The sequence below is a fragment of the Pteropus alecto genome, unplaced genomic scaffold (genome assembly GCF_000325575.1).
Source record: "Pteropus alecto unplaced genomic scaffold, ASM32557v1 scaffold103, whole genome shotgun sequence".
In the NCBI taxonomy this organism is placed as follows: domain Eukaryota; kingdom Metazoa; phylum Chordata; class Mammalia; order Chiroptera; family Pteropodidae; genus Pteropus; species Pteropus alecto.
The window spans coordinates 13,374,844-13,394,988 of NW_006436288.1; the positions used below are offsets into that span (position 1 = coordinate 13,374,844).

The 20,145-nt window shown below is 38.1% G+C and overlaps 1 pseudogene; it reads right to left on the reverse strand.

Annotated features, from left to right (window-relative positions):
• Positions 1–17,742: 17,742 nt before the first annotated feature.
• LOC112480424 lies at positions 17,743–17,861 on the reverse strand (annotated as a pseudogene).
• Positions 17,862–20,145: the final 2,284 nt, after the last annotated feature.

A 20,145-nucleotide genomic window follows, 5' to 3' on the forward strand; every position in this document is an offset into this window, starting at 1 on the left:
ATATACTATATACTTGAAACTAATAATAAAATTAAAAATATTTTAAAAGATGGAATTAAAATTTTATCTTAAATATATTTTTAATCCTGGACTGAGGGAACTCAAAAGACTTAAAAGACTAGTAAATTTAACTACATAAAATTTAAAATTCATATATAAGGAAAAATACCAAATAGTTAAAGAAAAAACTCAAACTGAAAAAACCTTGCAAAATAAGGGATAATTTTCTTAATATGAGTTAAAAACATGAGCATTAACGCACCCAAAAGTATATAAATGAAATAAACATATAGAAAGATGCTAAACTAAGATTAATTTATTTATAAATTTTATAATAACTATTAGTAATTTTAATGTAAATAGAATCAACGACTTTTTAACTAGATTTGATTATAAATAAATTTATTTGATAATATCCAGGATTGATGACCCTACAGGAAAAGAGATACTCTCATATTCTATTATCGGGAATATAAATTATTTGTTCCATTAAGGCACCAACTTAATGTTATCTATTGAAGTGTAAAACTTTTTGTTCGATTCTACTTCTGGGAATTTCCCCTAAAATATATTCACACAGGGCACACAGGTATGTGTATAAAGATATTCATCCAGAATTATTTGTAATGGAAATAACCCAAATACTCATCGATAGGAACTGGTTAAATAAATGATGGACCACCCATAAAATGGAATTCTGTGCTGTTATTACAAAGGAAGAGGTTGTTTTAAATATATACTGACATAGGAAGATATTAATACTCTAATTCGTGGCTAAAAAGCAATTTCCAGAACAGTAGATAAAAGTTGAGCATATATATATATATATACACACACACAGTTCATGCATTTGTTCATGCATAAAAATGATTGCAAGACATACCACAAGGTTAATCACCGTTACCTTTGAGGATAAAAGTGAGAAAGGAAGTAGGAGTAGTGATTTTTATTTTATATAATTTTTATATAAATTTTCCTCTTTGAACTTCGATGAGCATCAATTACTTTTATAATACAAAATATTTTAAGGTAGAAAAACATCTGTTAAAACACATATAGCGTATTAGGAACACAAGCAACATTACTAAAAGAAAAAGTGTATTAGTTTAACAAATGAATTACTGAAGTAATGGTAGCTTCTTGAACCCAAGATCCATACATGCACTGACTTTGAAACTTCCAAAATATTTTGTATAGTATATGCATCTAAAAAGCTATAAAACCATGCAGTCCATAAAAGTCCTTTTTTCTTTCTTCTGCCAGAATTTCCTTCCCCCTCATCTCTGAATGTTTAAACCCTATCCAACATTCAAGTCCTGACTTAAATGCCAGCTTAGGTTCAGACATAATTATCATTTATTGATTGCCAGCTCTGGATCTAGCATTATTCTATGTGCTTCCACATGTTTTATCTCTCTTCATTGTTTAAAATCTTCACTATAATCCTGTGACACAGACGTGAGTCTATTTCATTTACATATGAAAAAATGGTCCTTAGCAGTTATGAGGCTTATTCAGTGTTATATGTGCCATAGTAAGTGATGGGGATGAGAGAGCAGAAAAGCAGGTCTCTCAAGTTCAAATTCCAGATTCCTTCCACTTTACTCCTCCAAGGACTTCTTGATTTCTCAAACAGGAAGTAATATTTTTCTCCCCTCCACTCTGCTAACACTTTGTCAGTGCATCTTAAAGCACACATTAATTTCTGATTTATATTAAAGTTATTCATATATAGTCTTAAGTCTCTGTATAACGAGACCCAAATTTAACAGTTTCAATCCTTGGAGGGCATGAAAATTCCTGTGAATTTTTTTTCCAATTTTCTTTTATTGTGGTAAAACACACATAAAATTTATCATCTTAACTATTTTAAATATACAGTTCAATGATACTAAATACATTCATAAGGTTATGCAACCATCACCACCATCCATCTCCATAACTCATTTATCTTGTGAGAGTTTCATCTATACCCATTAAACAATGACTCCCATTGTCCCCTCCCCTCAGCTCCTGGTAACCATCATCTTACTTTCTCTCTGTGATTTTGACTACTCTAAATACCTCATATAAATGCAATTAAACAGTATTTGTCTTTTTGTGACTGGCTTATTTTACTTAGCAGTATGTCTTCAAGTTTTATTCATATTGTAGTAAATGTCAGAATTTTCTTCCTTTTTAAGGCTGAATAATATTCCATTGTATATATGGATCTGCCACATTTTGCTTCTCCATTCATCCATTGATTAACACTAAGATTGCTTCCATGTTTTTGCAACCATGAATAATGCTGTTATGTGTGTACAAATATCTGTATCAGACCCTGTTTTCAATTCTTTTGAGTATACACCCAGAGGTAGAATTGCTGAATCATATGATGATTCTATTTTTAATATTTTGAGAAACTACCATACTGTTTTCCACAGGAGCTATACCATTTTACATTCCCACCAACAGTACACAAGAGTTCCAATTTCTCTACATCCTCACAAACATTTTTTACTTTCTGTCTTTTTGATAGTAGCCATTCTAATGGATGTGAAGCAGTATCTCATTTTAGTTTTGATTTGCTTTTCACTGAAGGTTAAAGATGCTGAACATCTTTTCATGTGTTTATTACCCATTTGTATATTTTCTTTACAGAAATGTCTATTCAAGTCTTTTTCTCATTTTGGAATCAGGTTTTTTCATTGTTGTTGAGTTTTAGGAGTTCTCCATATATTCTAGATATTAATTCCTCATCAGATATATGATATACAAATATTTTCTCCCATGATTTGGGTTGCGTTTTTGTTCTGTTGATATTGTCTGTTGATGCAGAAAATGTTTTAATTTTTACAAAGTCCAGTTTGCTTGTTTTTGTTGTTGTTGTTGTTGTCTGTGCCTTTGATGTCATTGCTAAATCTACTGTCATAAAGCTTTTGCCTTATGTTCTTCTAAGAATTTTATAGTTTTAGGTCTTAGGTTTAGGTCTTTAATTCATTTTAAGTTAATTTTTGTATATGGTGTTAGATAAAGGTCCAGCTTCATTCTTTTGCATGTGGATATAGTTTTTCCAGCATCATTTGTTTCAAAGATTGTCCTGTCCCCATTAAATGGACTTGGCACTCTTGTCAAAAATCATTTGACATATATGTGAGAGTTTAGTTCTGGGCTCTCAATTCTATTTCATTGGTCTATATGACTGTCTTTATGCCAGTACCACACAGTTGTGATTACTGTAACTTTGTAGTAAGTTTTGAAATCAGAAAGTGTGAGTCCTCCAATTTTGTTCTTTTTTAAGAGTCTTTTGAGTATTTATGGTCCTTTATGATTCCATATGAATTTTAGGATGGGTTTTCTAATTTTGAAAAATCAACACTGGGAGTTTGATAGGGATTGCACTGAATTTGTAGATCGCCTTGGGTAATACTGACATCTTAACAATATTAAGTCTTCCAATTCATGAACATAGGATGTATTTCCATTTATATCCTTAATTTCTTTCAGCAATGTTTTTCAATTTTCATTGTACAAGTGTTACACTTCACTGGTTAAGTTAATTCCTAAGTATTTTATTCTTTTTTGATGCTATTATAAATGGAATTATATTCATAATTTCCTTTTCAGTTTGTTTATTGTTAGTGTGTAGAAATGCAGCTGGTTTTTGTGGGTTGATATTTTATCTTGCTACTTTGCTGTATTCATTTATTAGTTGTAACAGTTCTTTTGGTATAATCTTTAAGATATTCTACATATTAAATTATATCATCTATGATGAGATTCAACACATGCTACCCAAAAATATGGCACCTTGACCTATTGAATATTTTAAGTTAAAGAGTTTGAGAAAATGGCAGAAGCAGGAAGGTTATTCTTACCTTCCCCCCATCCTGATTCATCTTTGAATTGCTGTAGCACTTTGTGAAAAGCAGATAAAAATTTGTTAAATTACTTATAATCATTAATAATTTTTGTAAATCCAAATATAGAATCAGAGTGGCTTCCACAAAAAGAAAAGTCCAAGAGATTGGGTAATAGGCACACTGTGAGAATCGGGTGGCATAAGCTCTAGGTAGGTAGTGGACTGTGAGAATAAAAGGTGAAACAACTAGGACCAGAAGATGTGCTCAAAAATACCTTAGATGCTAACTTAGAAACAGCCATAAAGAATGAGGAGAACAGGCTTATTAGGTTATTCCGGCAGAGCTTTTATCATAGCTCTGCTCTTTCTTTTCTTTTGAAAAGCGTCTTTATTTTATCTAGATCATACTTGCATAAAAATATTTATGCTATATTGGAAGAATAAAGGGTTTGCCTCAGCTTCCCAAAATTCTTTTGAACTTATAAGATAGCAAAAAAGGACTAGATCGAGCTGGCAATGCTTTAGAAAAGGATGAATTTATCTGGAATGGGGAACGGACTTTAGGAGACCACAGCAAGAATGTAGCTGAACAGGACTGATAACATATGCACATATGGTGTTCCTTACCTGAGGAATTGCCTGTTAAGGGAGCCCAATTTTGCTGATATCTCTGCCTGTTAGCCAGATACTTTTACAATAAGAACAACAAAAATTCTGTTGTGTGTGTGTGTGTGTGTGTGTGTGTGTGTGTGTGTGTGTGTGTGTGTGTGTGATTAGCCGATGCTTCACTTTTCTCAATCATCAGCATAAGAATTTAGAAATCCTGTTGAAATGGGCTGCTCTTGTTACATAGGGATGATAGAGCTGACCCAATTAGTAGAGTATATACTTGAGTTGTTTTTCATAATGTTCACAATAATTATTAATGAATATCTTTATGTACATAATCTGCTATCTGATAAGGATAAGGCCTGTGAGTCATGATAATAATATACTTCCTACTTTTAATAGACTTCCAGACCCATGAGGGAGACATAACAGTTATATAAAATACTCAAAATAAAGTAATATGAGCTCTGTATTAAATGAAATTATACTCATCATTATTGCTATATGAGTTCAGATGGTCTGTGCTCTTAATGCTTGTAAGGAAACCAGACTGGTAAATACATAATTTCAGTATAACATGATAAAGTATGCACAAGGTACTAAGGAAGCACAAAATTGGAGTATTTAGCAGCCTGATGTTCAGAGAAGTTGTGGAGAAAATGCTGCTTGAAAGGATTTGGCAGGATAGATATGAGGTTGACAGATGAACAAACATGGCCGGGGCGAAAGAAGGTGCGGGGGCAGTGCTTTACAAGCTGCAGAAACAGCATAAGCAAAAGCCTGTAAGTGGAAAAAAAGCATGCCACGTTGAAGGAACATTTAGAATTATTACAGTGTCAAGTGCATGATTGGGATTTATAGGGGATAAGTCTGGTCAGGTCATGGAAGGCCTGTGAGCCATGTTAATAAAGAGCATGGACTTAGGCTGTAGGCAATGGGGGTCATTAAAAGCAGTTAAGCAGGAGAGCGATATGACCAAATTCACATTTTTCAGTATCTAATTCTAGGTGCATTGTGGAGGATAGATTAAAGGAAAGTAATACTGGAGGCAGGCTGATCACTTAAGATTATAATTCTATATAGTTTAGGCAAAATATCATTAAGGGCCATAACTGGATAAGAATGAATAGAAGAGGACAGATTTCGGAGATTTCAAAGAGAGAAAACAGTAAGTGCTTGGTTATTGACTAACTTTATAGAAAGAAAGCACAAAGTCTAGAATAAGTCCCATGTTTCCAATTTGGATGGTGGTCACATGAACTGAGATTGAGAAAATTGGGAATGAACAAGTTTAGAGAAGAAGATGATCAGATCTGATTTGAGGAAGGGAAGGAGAGAGAGAAGCTAGAGGGGGATGGAACATCAAGGAACTTTTTTGTTTATATGTTCTGTTATGTTTTAGTGTGTGAATAATTTGATCATGCTCAGAGGCCGAGACCCAGGTTGCATTTTATGTTGCATAGTAGGCACTCAATAAATATTTGTTGAAAGAATGAAACGAGTGAGTCCAGGAAGAAACTGGACATAAAGAGAACATCTCTCAAAAAGTAAGGTCCTGGAGAAAACAGCATGGACTAGAATCAGAAATAAAGACGGATGAGTGGGTCTCAAGGCCTAGAAGGATTATCTCATTCTCTGAGATTCCTGGGAAGGATATAGCTGTGGTGGAAAATGAAGCCACATTTTTAGGAGTGGGAGAAGTGCAGGTATCTGTTGATTGATGTCCTTGATTTTCTCAAAGAAATAGAAGTTATTCTGTTTAAGACTGAAAGTGCTCAAGTGAATTGAGAAGACTTGTGAAGGAACCATTGCTGAGTAGGAGAGAGTACTTTCAAAGAATAAATAAAAGGGTTGTTGAGGGGAATTGAAGGTTCAACTGAGATTGGACATCATAAATTTGTAGTATTGATGATCCATAGATGCTAAATTTCCCCCCCCTAGCAGGACTCATAATTGCTAAAGACAATAGGTTCCTGGATAGGTAGGAGAGAAGACATGAATGCAAAGAAGTAGAGGATGTTGGAGAGTGGTTTAAGCAATTAATCATGCTTGTTAGAGTTAATAAAGTAAAAAAAGATGGGGCAATGTGGTAGGCTGAATAATGGCCCTCAAAGATATCCTCATCCACAGAACCTGTGAATGTCACCTTATTTGCACAGGGGATATTATAGATGAGATTACATTAAGAATTTTAAGATGGGAAGATTATCCTGCATTACCTAGGTGGGCATTAAATGTCATCTCAAGTGGTCTTATATGAGGGAGGTGTACAGAGGTTTTACTGTAGGAGAGAGAGAAGGCCATTTGACAGCAACAAAAACAGATTGGAGTAAGACACTTTGAAGATAGAGGAAGGGACCACAAGCCAAGGAATATGGGTGGCTACTAGAAGCTGAAAAGGGCAAGTTAATAGATTCTCCCTCAGAACCTCCAGAAGGAACCAGCCCCACTGACACCTTGATGTTAGTCCAGTGAAACTATTTTTTGACTTTTGACCTGCAGAACTATAAAAGAATAAATTTGTGTTGATTTAAGCCACTAAGGTTGTGGTAACAGAAAACTAAAACAAGCAATGAAATATGACTTGTCAGAAAAGTTGGACCGTGGATGAATGGTAGAATACGTATATATGAGCGAAGATGAGGGGATGGGAAAAGAGTGATAAAAATGCAGGTAGAAAGAAGATGACAATGCCCACAGCATACTCAGCAACCATAGGACTAGTTAGCCAGAAGAAAAGATAGTGCTGAGAAATGAGGCTGAATTGGTAGGATGAGCCCAAGTGCTGAGGGCCTAGATTGCCTCCTGAATGAGTTGGGCTGTGTCCCACAGGCTTTGGGGAGCAACAAAAGAAACATGAACTTAAAGTTGATTTATGACATTTTGGAGCAGAGAAACACTTCAAATAAAAAATACTTCAAATAGTTAAGTTTCCAATAGTACAAATATTAAATGATAAGATTCCTGACTGGGGATAGTGGCAGTGTGTATCTTTTGGGGTTCTCCAGAGAAACAAAACTGATAGATATAGATAGATAGATAGATAGATAGATAGATAGATAGATAGATAGATAGATAGATGTTTTGCATATATTAATAATATAAAACCTACCCCAAATCCCTTCTACTGGGGAAGTTCTTTATGGCCCCTAGGTACCTGAATAGACAAATATTATCACGAACATTCTTATCTCCTGCTTATTCTCATGAAAATCCATTTATCTTTCCAAAAGGCTATTTGTTTTCCCATAAGTTCTTTCTCCCCTAAATCCTTCACTTATTAAGATGGTATATAAGACTCACATTTTAACCACTCCTTTGAGTTACTCATGATCGAGTTCTCCTGCTATATGCATATAACCTGGGTAAATAAACTCTTTTCCCCCTCCTGTTAATCTGTTAGTTTAATTTGCAACTCTCATTCATACAACCTGAGAGGGCAGATACAAAGTTTTTCCTCCCTTACATTTCAAACTGATTGGATGAGGTCCACCCACATCATTAAAGGTAACTTTTTTTACTTAAAGTCAACTAGTTACAGATGTTAACCACATCTACAAAATATAGTCACAACACACACTTAGGTTAGCATTTGATTAAATAACTGGCTACTATAGCTCAGCTAAGTTGATACATATAACTAACCATCAAGCAAGTGTCAGGAAGAATGGATAATGTCAAAAAAAATTAAGAAAACATTATCAGGATTTGGTGATTGACCGTGTTGACATAAAAATATCCAAACCTGTTAAAGAATTTTTGTAAGATTTTATTTGAGCCAAACAGATGACAATTGCTGAGAAGCAAAGTCTCAAATGCTCTGGAGAAATGAGTTTTGAAGGTTCTTTTGTGCATTTGTCAGGAAGAATGGATAATGTCAAAAAAAATTAAGAAAACATTATCAGGATTTGGTGATTGACCGTGTTGACATAAAAATATCCAAACCTGTTAAAGAATTTTTGTAAGATTTTATTTGAGCCAAACAGATGACAATTGCTGAGAAGCAAAGTCTCAAATGCTCTGGAGAAATGAGTTTTGAAGGTTCTTTTGTGCATTTTGGCAGGGATTGGATCACAGGAGAGTTAACAAGATTTTATGCTGTTACACTTATTTCAAAGTGCGTTAGCCTAGATGCACAAAAACAATGGATAGGGCTTGCTTAAAGCAAAGATAAACCTTTTACTAAAGAAGTTATATGTCTGGCTACCACCATGAGCTGCCCAGTTAGGAGTTTATATCAGATTACCCTGTGAGGTTACTTTCCATAGAACCCCTTTTTCATTCACTACTGGGATATGGGGGAAAAGAGAGAAGGAAGACCAAGGTTTTAGGCTTGAAGCCAACTGTTTGCAACTATTCATCTTTTGTCCTACCCTTAACAGTGACACACACCTTTCTAACAACTGATTGTAATTAGGTATGCAATGTATGGCGATGTAACAAAAGTCTGCATGACTGTGATCAATGATCTTGGCCCTATAGATGCAATGCTTAGGTAAAAGTAATTCCACTGGAAGTATTACCCTGGCTATTATAGAAAGAGCAGTCTAGTACCTAAGAACTGAATAATGAGACAGAAGAAGAAAAAAAAATAATGTGAGAAAATTTTTTTGAAACTTGAAAGAATTGTTACTTTCCGCTGGGCAGTGACATGCTGACTGGTTAATGCACTTACTTTGAGCAATTGGAATTTAAGCAATTAGTGTAACCTTGAACAGCGGTTTACAGCTTTCCACATTCGATATAAGATTTTTTTTTAATCATGGTTGGTATTTTCCTGAGTTTCGTTTCTATCTTTAGGTTTGGGTTTCTTTCTAAGTGACACACGGGTAGTACTACTTGTAAATTATAAGCTTGGAGTTCTGGCAATTATAATAACGAAAACCTGAAGCATAAAGATTAAAAACCTTGCCTGGCCAGGTTTTAAATTGAGTCTGGATGCACTTCACTTATTCTGTTAGACTGGTAACTTGTTGCCAACAGAAACTTAAAGAAGCATTCTCTGCAATTAATATGTTAACTATCATTAATGGCTTTGTTTTCTTCAGACAAGCCAACAGCATAGGCATTAGACTTTAGTCTTGATAAACTGGTTCTGAGAAATGAAAAGCACATGAGCTCAGGAAAGATGACAGTCAAGCAGTGAAACTGGCTGCAAAATGTTTCGCCCCTCCAAGATGAAAACCTTGAACTTAGAGGCCAATATGACAGACTTTTTTTAACGTGTCAGATATGACTGGTGGCACAAGCTTCATAGCCTCCAGTGCAATCTCACTAAACAGGCGTACCACTTAGCACAGCCCCTAAGGCACCCAGCCTGTAACACACCCATGGCTCCCCACTTCTCCAGAGCAGTGCTTCATAAACTCTGGAGAAACCATTTTCAGAACCTCACTTGATTCCTCACACTTTTTTCAGTGTCTATGATCCCATTTCCTCACGTTTCAGCAGCAGACCAATGGCTAAGGTAGAGGTCGGGGAGGAAGGGAATTATTGTTTGATAATGGCCCCTATTGCACAAAACACCAGGCAGTTTTTCTATTTTATATCTTTACTTCACATTGTCTCTGTGAGCTAAGCATTATTATTACCATACTCATTTTATCACTGAGCAAAAGCAGCTTGAGAGAAATGAAGAAAGGTCTCATAGTGAATAAGTGATGGAAATGGGATTGTACCCCGGTCCTTTTGAATCCAAATATTGCACCTTTAATTCGGCTGCATTACAAATTACCATTTTACCTACTTAGTTTACACAAGGCAATTTCCCAAGAAAGGGAAGCCTCTTCTCAGTTTGTCTGTTTGTCTGTTAGTGAGTGTGGAATCCTACAGCTTACCTACACTTCCCAAAATGCTTGTTTACTTAGTACAAACAAGGGGGAATCAAACTGGGCTTCTGAATTGTCCTTATAGCTTTCAAAGGACAGTGTCTATGTTCTATTTTAATCTCTTTGGTATGATGGAAGATGCATGGGTCGTTCAATAGATGGAGCACTGTAGTTGGGGGGATGCAGGGAACCACAGAGCCTATATCATCATCTCCTGGTAGGGAATGGGATCACTGGCTCGCAAGGTCCTGAGCTGCCATTTCTCTTCCAACACCACCAAAAATGCAACACACAGCAATGTAGCTGTACCATTTTCAAAAGGATTTCATATCCTTTATCTCATCTCAACTTCAAATACCATTCTCAGAAAATTAAGTTGTGGGAAACTTTTATTCTGCCCTTCATTCTGTGCGCTGGAACAAGAAGAGCAATAATATAAGGCCATTCCTGGTTAATTACAGTTAATAAATGCATGATTCCAGTCTGATTGTCACGGGAACCAGATTGTTTCTCAGTCTCATTTTAACTTGTGAGAACACGAGCTGAAATTTGCGGAGTGACGGTTGGTCTGTAAGAGATTTCCAGATGATGAAGTCAAGGCACTTATGAGTATCTTTCCAAGCTGAAATTTACATTTGTCCTTTTTGTTTCCATTCCTTCTCCTGGCCCACTATCCTAGAGGTTCATGGCTCAGGAGTGTGGTCAGAATATGTGATTATCTCATCTTCCACATCAATCTCAAGGGTCATGAAACTACATGTAAATATCCAAGTAGAGCTTGAAATTTGGGGCTTAGACTACCCAGGATCTGCCATTTCTTGGCTATGTAACCTTGCAAGTCACTTAACATCTGGTCTCAGTTTCTTCATTTCCAAATGGAGATAATAGCAAAACCTACCTCATACAATTCTTATAAAGATTAAATGAGGTAATATCTGTGAAACGAAGATGCTTATTAAAGGTAACTCCTATACTTAAGTTAATTATTATTAGTTCTTACTAAATGATACTTTGGGGGCCAGGATAAATTTTACGAGGTTGCTCCAATCACACGTACACAGTCTCTTACAGAATAGATTTAGTTTGTTGGGACAGAAGATTTCTCACCAGCAGAGTACCTATGAAAGATAGAAATACTTCCCAAAGAACTAAACTACAAGATCAAAATGCAATGGAATGAACACAAAGATATTCTGTCACCTTTAAAAATTCTGGCTCACAGTTTAATGAAGAAAGTAAAAAATATTAACGTAAATGAAGCACTTTTATGTCAATCAGAAGGAGATGGGCGAAGGGGGAAGCTTGTTGGCCAGCAACAGAAGCAGAGTGAAGATGGAGGCAGACGTTGCCCATCTTAGCCCTGTCCAGGGGAGAGTGTGTCCTCTCAGGCCTCTTCCAGGATCCCGTCTAGCACCCTCTGTGTATCTTTATCCTCTTGCTTAGTTGGAATTATTCCCATTTGCATTCCATTATTGCATATGCTCCGGTATCTCTCATCTTTAAATCCTACCCCTTCTGACCTCACATTCGCTTTTTAGTTGCTGTCTCATTTCTCTGCTCCCCATCATAGAGGTTTTAAAAGAATTGTCTACACTTCCTAACTTCACTGCCCACCTCTCATTCACTCTTTAACTCATTCCAGTCAAGCTTACACACCTACTTCTCCATGAAGAGTCATTAAAAGTCCATCTGTTTGTAAAATCCAATAAACACGTTTCAATCCTCATCCTGTTAGAATTTTCAGCAATTGATACATGTGACTGGAGACTCCTTGTAACATTCTCTTTTTGGAACCTGTGACACTATCTCGGTTTTTCCTCCACTGCCTAGTTGTATCTTTTCAGTTTCCTTTGTTAACACATTGGCTTATGCTCATGTTCCTCTGTTCCTATGCGCTCTTCTTAGGCAGACTCATTCATTCCAGTGATTCACAGTTTTATACCACTAGCCCAGATCTTTCATATATTATGTGAGACTCGCATATCCAACTAGTATTTAAACTCTTCACTTGCAAGTCCTACAAGCATCTTCTACCTAACATGTTAAAACCCAAATCACTCTGATTTTCCTTGCCCTTCTCCTCACAACATTTTTCTTCATTATTTCTCAGTTCTATTAATGGCACCACCAACTACAAGAAACTCAAGCCAGTAAAGTGAAAGTCATTCTTTGTGTGTGTGTGTGTGAAAGTCATTCTTGATGCCTCACTCTCTGTCACCTACCATATCCACGCCAGGCGTAATACCATCAGGTCTCCATGTATCTCAAATCCAGACTTCTCTGCTATCGCCTACTCCAGCTATCACCTTCTCTCTTCTGAACTATTGCAAATAACCTCCAAACTGGTCTCTCTTAACAATCTTGTTCTATTTCAATTAGTTCTCTTTTTTTAAAGGTCATTTGGAATATTAAAATTCTTTAGTGGCTTTCCATTGAAATGGAAATAGAATCTAGAATCCATTCAGAGGGACTTTGCCTATCTCTCTAGGCTCTCTTCCCTCCCTAATTATACTTCAGCCACACTTCTCTTTCATTTCTAGTCAAGCTCTTTCTGGCTGCAGACCCTATGTACACATTATTTCCTTTGCACGGAATTCTCTTCCCCTCCCTTGCCTTGCCTTATCATTCCCCTCCCCCTTAACACTTGCTGCCTGGCTAAATTCTACTCCCCTTAGGTCTCAATATTCTCTCCTCAGAGAGCCCTTTCCTAACCTTCCAGTCTAAAATAGTTCCCTTGTAATGATTTCTCATAACTTTTTCTTCATAGTATTTACTACAATTTGTAATTATACATTTAATAGTATATTTATTTGTTAAATATATTTTTTCCCATAGACAAAGCTCTGTGGGAGCAGAGATCACCCATTTTTTATGTACCACTATATATTCATCCTTACTAAAGTGCCTGAGACATAATAGGCCCTTAATAAATATCTGTTGAAAGACGATTAAATGTCCTCCTAATAGTCATATTTACTGATGCCAGTAAATATTTAAGTCTTACTGGTCCTGCAGATCCACCTTCCTAGGATTCTAGGCTCATTGACCTGTCTTTTGATAATTTGCCTTCTCAATTCTCATATAAATATCTTCAGATCCCACAAGGGCATATTCAAAATACCAAAATTCCTAATCTGATGTCTCCTCCACAGAGTCCCACAACTGTGTCCCCAAGAATTTCTCATAGTTCAATTCTCTTCTCCATCTAGCCCCTCTGCTCCTCTGGGCAGATGTTATCCCTCCTGAGAGGCTCTCCCCAGGGCCTTCCCTCCAGGATTCACTTAATGCTCAGTCTCTTTTGTCTTCGCTATGCCTGTTATCTCCTAGAACTGTTTTCGTCCCAAATGATAGAACCCAACTCAAACTAGTTGAGCACAAAGGAGACCTGATTAGTTCAACCTCCATGCTCTCTGGCTCATGCTCTCTGCTCTTCATCTTGGCTCCTCTCCTCCTGTGCCATCATATTTATTTTCTCTTACTGCAGACACGTTCTCTCCATGTATGGGGAATATAGCTGAAGCAGGTCCAACATTTCATGCCCAAGTTCCACATCCTGGAGAGAAAGAACTTTCTCCCACCAACTCTACTTAGAAAAATCTGAGAGAAGGGTGTTAGCTGACCAGCCATATGCCCTGCTTGGATGACATTTAGTCCTGTGTAGCCAGGAGTGTAGATTTCCAGGTTTGGAGTGGTGGAGAATACAGCCGTGTGCTGCTTAATGACAGGGATATGTTCTGAGAAATGTGTCGTTGGGAGATTTTGTGATTGTGCAAACATCATAGAGTGCACTTACACAAACCTATGTGGTGTAGACTACTAGACACCTAGGCTGTATGGGATAGCCTATTGCTCCTAGGTTATAAACCTGTACAGCACGTTACTGTACAAAACAACATAGGATTAAATCAAGCACAAGAGAAAATAATGCAAGAAGAGACGTGGTAAACATGAGATGCGTGAGGATGCTGCCTGTGGCATAACAAGGCATTCTGTTTAACAGCACTTTATATATATATATATATATATATAGTAGAAAGAGTACACTTTAAAATAGTAATATATAGTATAGTAAATACATAAACCAGTGACACGGTCATTTATTATCATTATCGAGTATTATGTCCTGTACAAAATTACATGTGCTATACTATTATATAACTGGCAGCACAGTAGATTTGTTTAAATTTGCATCACCACACACATGTGAACAATGTATTGTGTCACTGTGACTATAAAATCAACAATGGCTACTATGTCACTAAGCGATAGGCATTTTCAGCTCTATTATAATCTCATGGGACCAGCTTCATATATGTGGTCTGTCATTGACCTAAATGTTATTATGAGACTATCGTCTCCCCTAGGATAGGAAGAGGGTGGTACATTACCAGAAGAAGGGATAAAAGTGTATAAGGCATTGAATGTCAGCTCTATTTGGAAAACAAAATTTTTTAAAAAAAGTATAAGAGGCAGCATTACAATGTTTACTATCCTATGCTTTATGCAGAAATAGTGAGGCTGCCTGTTAAGAGCTGAATTGTGTCCCCCCAAAAGAGTTGAAATCCTAATCCTTAGTACTTTAGAATGTGACCTTAAGATGAGGCTCACACTGGAGTTGGGTGAGCCATTAATCTAATATAATTGGTGTCCTTATAAGAAAAAAACTATGCATAGCACTTGTTAAACAACGGTAAGACAGATTTTATCCAGGGGTACTATCAAGATAGGTATAGGGAGCACTGTAATGGGGTTTTGCAATAGGAGAAAGAGATCAGGCTCAACTTCAAACACAACAAGGAAAAGTGGGAATTTACAAGCAGAGAGCAGGGTTGGGTCAGTGGGTGAAAAATTTCGAAGAGGGTTAAGGAAGGATTCCTTGGCAAACTCACCTAACAGGATTCTTGCTGAAGGCAACCCAGGGTGATCAGACATTATATGAGGTACGGTGGAGGATGATGAACCCAATCAGATATCAAGGGTGACCAGATACCAAGGGTAGGGGATTCTGGCTAAATTAGATGATGCTAAACGAAGAACGCAGAACTCCAAAAGTCAAGGCCTCGCTGAGAAGAGAGTCCGTGGAACCTGACTAGAGTTTGGTCAAGGAGAGAATCTTTATCAGGTCCCTCTTTCAATTCAGAATGGTCTTTTGCCTTCTTGGCTCAAAATCACATACAGTTTCTCATGAAACCTCTCTGTCTTCTGACCAGCTTCTGACTATACCTCACTCCCCCTGGGGGTTCAAAACCTAGTGCATGACTCTGGAAGGAGAAAGTGGTGGCATTACTACTGAATCTGCTCCACTTCGTCCATTTCTCTTCTCTCTAGCGGGCAACCACAGTCCCCCAAACACACACCCCGGGTGAGCTTTGGCTAATAGGAACACACTGCCATGGGCCTCTTTTACTGACAGGGAGAGATTCCTTGACTAGGCTGACTCAATATCTGTTAAGTTGGGTGGTTATATTTCTCACTGGAAATAAATAATTTGGCATTCTATTTCATACATTCTTATCTTTGAGCTTCGTTAGTATATGAGTCCTGTTAACTTTGGGCTGGCTGCTAACTAATTAAAGGTTCTGAATCTGCAAAGGTGAAAGCCAAACTTCTTCGGTCTGTCTGGAGGGGTTGTCAGAAGGCCAGGTGACACCTGTTTCCATGACATCACACTGTTCCTTTCCACTGAAATGTCTTCATGGATAAAATGGACTCTGGTCATAGCACTCTTCCCTGCTGGTGGAACCCACCCTCAGTCGTAATTGAGGATTAGAACTAAATGTGGTTGTTTTACTAATTCATTCCTAAAAGCTGTTCTCATTTTATTTTATCTCAAATTAATTTTTTTCCTATAGGAAGTAAAATAGTCCCAAGAGATTAACTCGAATGTAATTTGGTGGTTGCGTCAAATTCCCAATAATACTTGTCCTTGGGCATAATCTTTTTATGTCACTAGTTAGGAGTGTCTGTATGCATAAGTTGCTTTTACAATGTGATAACCTTGTGCCATATGTTGGGCAAATATCTTGGCCATAATTCACAGGCAACTGACACATTAATAGATCCTCTGCCGTTCTCATTGTGGAGACTCTGTGTTAGTGGCCTTTGTCTACCATGGATCTGACAAAGGGGCAGGATTAGCTCACTGACGCTGGGAACACAGTTGACAAGGGATTTCGTCAAAACAAAGCCAAACAAACAAGGCAGCTTCCATGGACACCTGGCTGAATAAATTAAACTTGATTGGATCCTCTATTATAACGATGACAGAAAAGGAGGTAAAATATGGCTTTCCTAATGAGTTTCTTTACAATTATTTACTATTTAAAACTTGCTATTCCAAGATAGCAGCAACTTTGCAAGACACCTTTAACTGGGTCTTTAACGCTCTCTGGCTGGGTCTGGGCGACCAGAGTTGTGGTACATACTTCCGGCAGGCACAGCCACTGGACAACACTGCTTCAAAGGCAGAGCTACTAAATAAGCCAGGACTCTCTCCCCTATGACCTGCGCTGGCTACTGAGTGGTGACATGGGGAGGGGCTCAAAACAGGAGAACATAAATGTTCGCTGGGAGGAAAAGACTGAGTTGAAGTAACAGTTTAAAAAGGACTATGAAAATAAGTCCAGATTCTACGTAAAAGAAAAATATAGCACCAAGGTTTACTGTACCATTGAATTTAACATTATTTATGGGTCTTTTATTTGCTACGAGTTGGCATTACTAGCCAGCATAAGGCACTCAAATGCAAAAGTACAAAGGAAAAACATTTTTCACTTTGTAAAAACAAATACAGGATTACACAAGCGCCCTGTGGAAAGGTGAGTCTGCATTGTGTGATTTTAATGGAGTCACACCTTTCCAAAAAGTAATTCCCATTCTCCTCCCACTGAGAATGTCTACCAACAGAGTACCTCAACAAAGATAACCTTGTAGGTTGAATGTAGTTAAAATATATTGAGATTAAAGAATGGAGTTAAAATGTACTGAGATGAAAATGTTACCAGTACACAAGTACGCATACGTAGACTTCAGAACTCAACTGTTGATGTGCTCTTGATTAAACTGTAGCTTACAGAACTATGGTATTTTTTTTTTTTTTACACTATTGAGAAAAAGTTGAGATGTTGTAATAATGAATTTTCTGCGGGTATAGAAATTTCCATATAGTTGATTTCAATAGCTAAAAAATTTCATCATAATGTGTTTGGCTCCTCTTCTGATTATGCTTCAAGTCAGGTACTAACACACACACTAGACCATAACCTTGACTGATTGGAAAAGACCACTGAAATCGATACTTGATATCCTACCCACTGTGGACGATGAAAAGAAAGTTGCATGCATTTCATTTGTATTTATTTATTTTTATATTTTTATTTTTTAGGCGAGGCAACCCTTGATTGACCTCACAGATTGCAAGGACCTTATCAGCTTACAATCCCTTATTTTTTTTATTTTTTACACCTACAGCACCTGGTCTTCCTAGGTGGTCTCCCATCCAAGTACTAACCAGGCCTGACCCTGCTTAGCTTCTGAGATCAGACAGGATTGGGCTTGTTCAGGGTAGCATGGCCATAGACACACTTAATTTTTAAAGACAAGTATTTGTCGATCTGGAAATTGAATGATATACATGGGTCCTAAAAGTCCGTACATCAGCTGATAATAGCAGGATGTATGCAGCATGTTAGCGATTGTATTTTATGGGCTCTCGGGGATGAGGGCTCTTCCCTTTCATTTGTGATGGGGCCAAAGCAGAGGCATAGAGACCCGAATACATATGTGAAAAATACCTTGCCACCTGGGAGTCAGTAGCAGGTTCAGACACATCCATTCCTCAGGCATTAGGGCAGCTGTTTCCCAGAACATTACCCCAGAACAGCAGAGGCAAGAGTCAGATTAAAAAACAATAAAATAGTGATTCCCTAACGTCACCCTCAACTTTCTCCTATTCCATCCCCCTGTCAAAAAACAAAACAAAACAAACACAAAAAACCTAATGTGACACTTTGTCGACTAAACATCAAAATCTTCTTTTGCTTGATATATTTTCAAGGAAAAATTACAAGGATTGTTAAGGGTCTCTGAAACAGATGACAAGAAGCATTTATTGAACACTTACTACTACTATATGCCATGCATTGTCATATTTGTGGTTTAATCTAATCTCAATACAACTGGGGAAACAGCTTATTAGCAGACTCAATCAGTGGATGAAGCCTCAGATGGCCAGGTAACACAAGCAGGGTCAAACTAATAAATGGCAGAACTCAACTTTAAAAGCAGATCTCTGGTACTCATCTAGAGCACAGTTGATGAGCACAACCTTCTTAGCAACAGTGAGCAGCTGAGCAGAAAGCAATTGCAGGAGGAAGAGCCAAGAGGAAAACTGCTGAGAATGCTGGAGTAGGGCAGAAAGGACAGCAGCACACACCATAGGGTGCAATGTTATTTAGAAGCTTTTTTCTTAAACAGACAGAGGTGTGTTCATACCCAGGCATGTCTCTCATTCATTCATTCGTCCTACCTGGGCACAACAGACACACGTTGGCAGATGGTGGCCATGGGAGTGGGGTGGTAGGGAGAGGCTGAGGAGAGACTGGGGAGGTTGCCACTGTTGCAGTGTACAGCCTATGTAGGGTAACAGAAGGGCCACCAGGAGGACAGAGGTGCCCTCCCTCTAGCATAGGGCAGGAGAGTGAACCAGGGCCCACAGGACAGTATGATTATCTGTCCAGAGGGAGACATTGCCAGATACTCCAGAAAGCCAGAGGCGGAACCTGTCACATCTCAGGGTTAGGTCAGAGAGAGTGAGTTGCCTGTGGGTTGGGTCATCAGAAAATGAAAGCAGCAGGAAGCACTGGGGCTCTAGTTTTTCTTTTCTTTTCACCACCAAGTCCTCCTGGAACAGTTCTATTGGCTGGAAATAAAGGTGAAGGAACTGGGCAGTTCAAAAGCGGAAGGTTCAGTTCTGGGGTGGCTCTCCCTCCCCACCTTTCATTCAGAAAAGCCACAGAAATGTAGCCTGAGGGTGTGTGTGAAAGGAGGAAGGAGTGGCTCCACCTTCTTTCCTCCTGAGTAGAGCGCTGTGGGCCCAAAGTGTCTGGTGAGTACACGCCTGTGAGTGCATGTATGTGTGTGCACGTATGTTCAAGAGTGTGTGCGTCTGGGAAGGTGGAGGTGGGGAGACTAGGCTCTATTGGACCTGAACCTCTTCCTGAGGTTGCAGCTGCACTTTAGGCCAATCCCCATTGGGCACTGGGTTTATAAAGGTGGGGCCAGAAGCAGAGAAGGAATTCAGTCTCGAGAAGGAAAATGGTGACTTTCTTCCCTCCTTTTCTTTTCCTTATAGAGCCTACAATCTGGGGGCAGAGATATGGACAAATCCTAATTATAATACTAAAGGCTTAGTACTGGGGATGACAGGTGAGAACACTTTTGGTTCTAGAACTCAAGAAGCGCACTGAATTTGATGTGGAGGAGGGTCAGGGGTCCAGAGGTGGTATTATTTATTTCTGCGCAACAAACTAACAAAAACAAAGCTGCTTAAAACGACAGTTTATTATCTCACAGTTTCTTTGGGTCTGGCAGAAAAAAAGTCTTTCATGAGACTGCAGTTATGCTGTCACCTGAGGCTGTCATCTCAGCTGCACGCTTACCTGGTGAAGGACCCAATTCCAAGCTCCCCATAGGCTGGCTGGTAGGATTCAGTTCCTCACAGCTGTGGGTGGAGGCCTCCTTCTGTTCCCTGTCAGTGGCCCTTATCACAGGGCAGGTCACAACATGGCAGCTGGCCTACCACAGAGCAAGCAAGCGAGAGAGATCCCCAAGAAAGAAGTCATGGTCTTTATGGAATCTAATGTG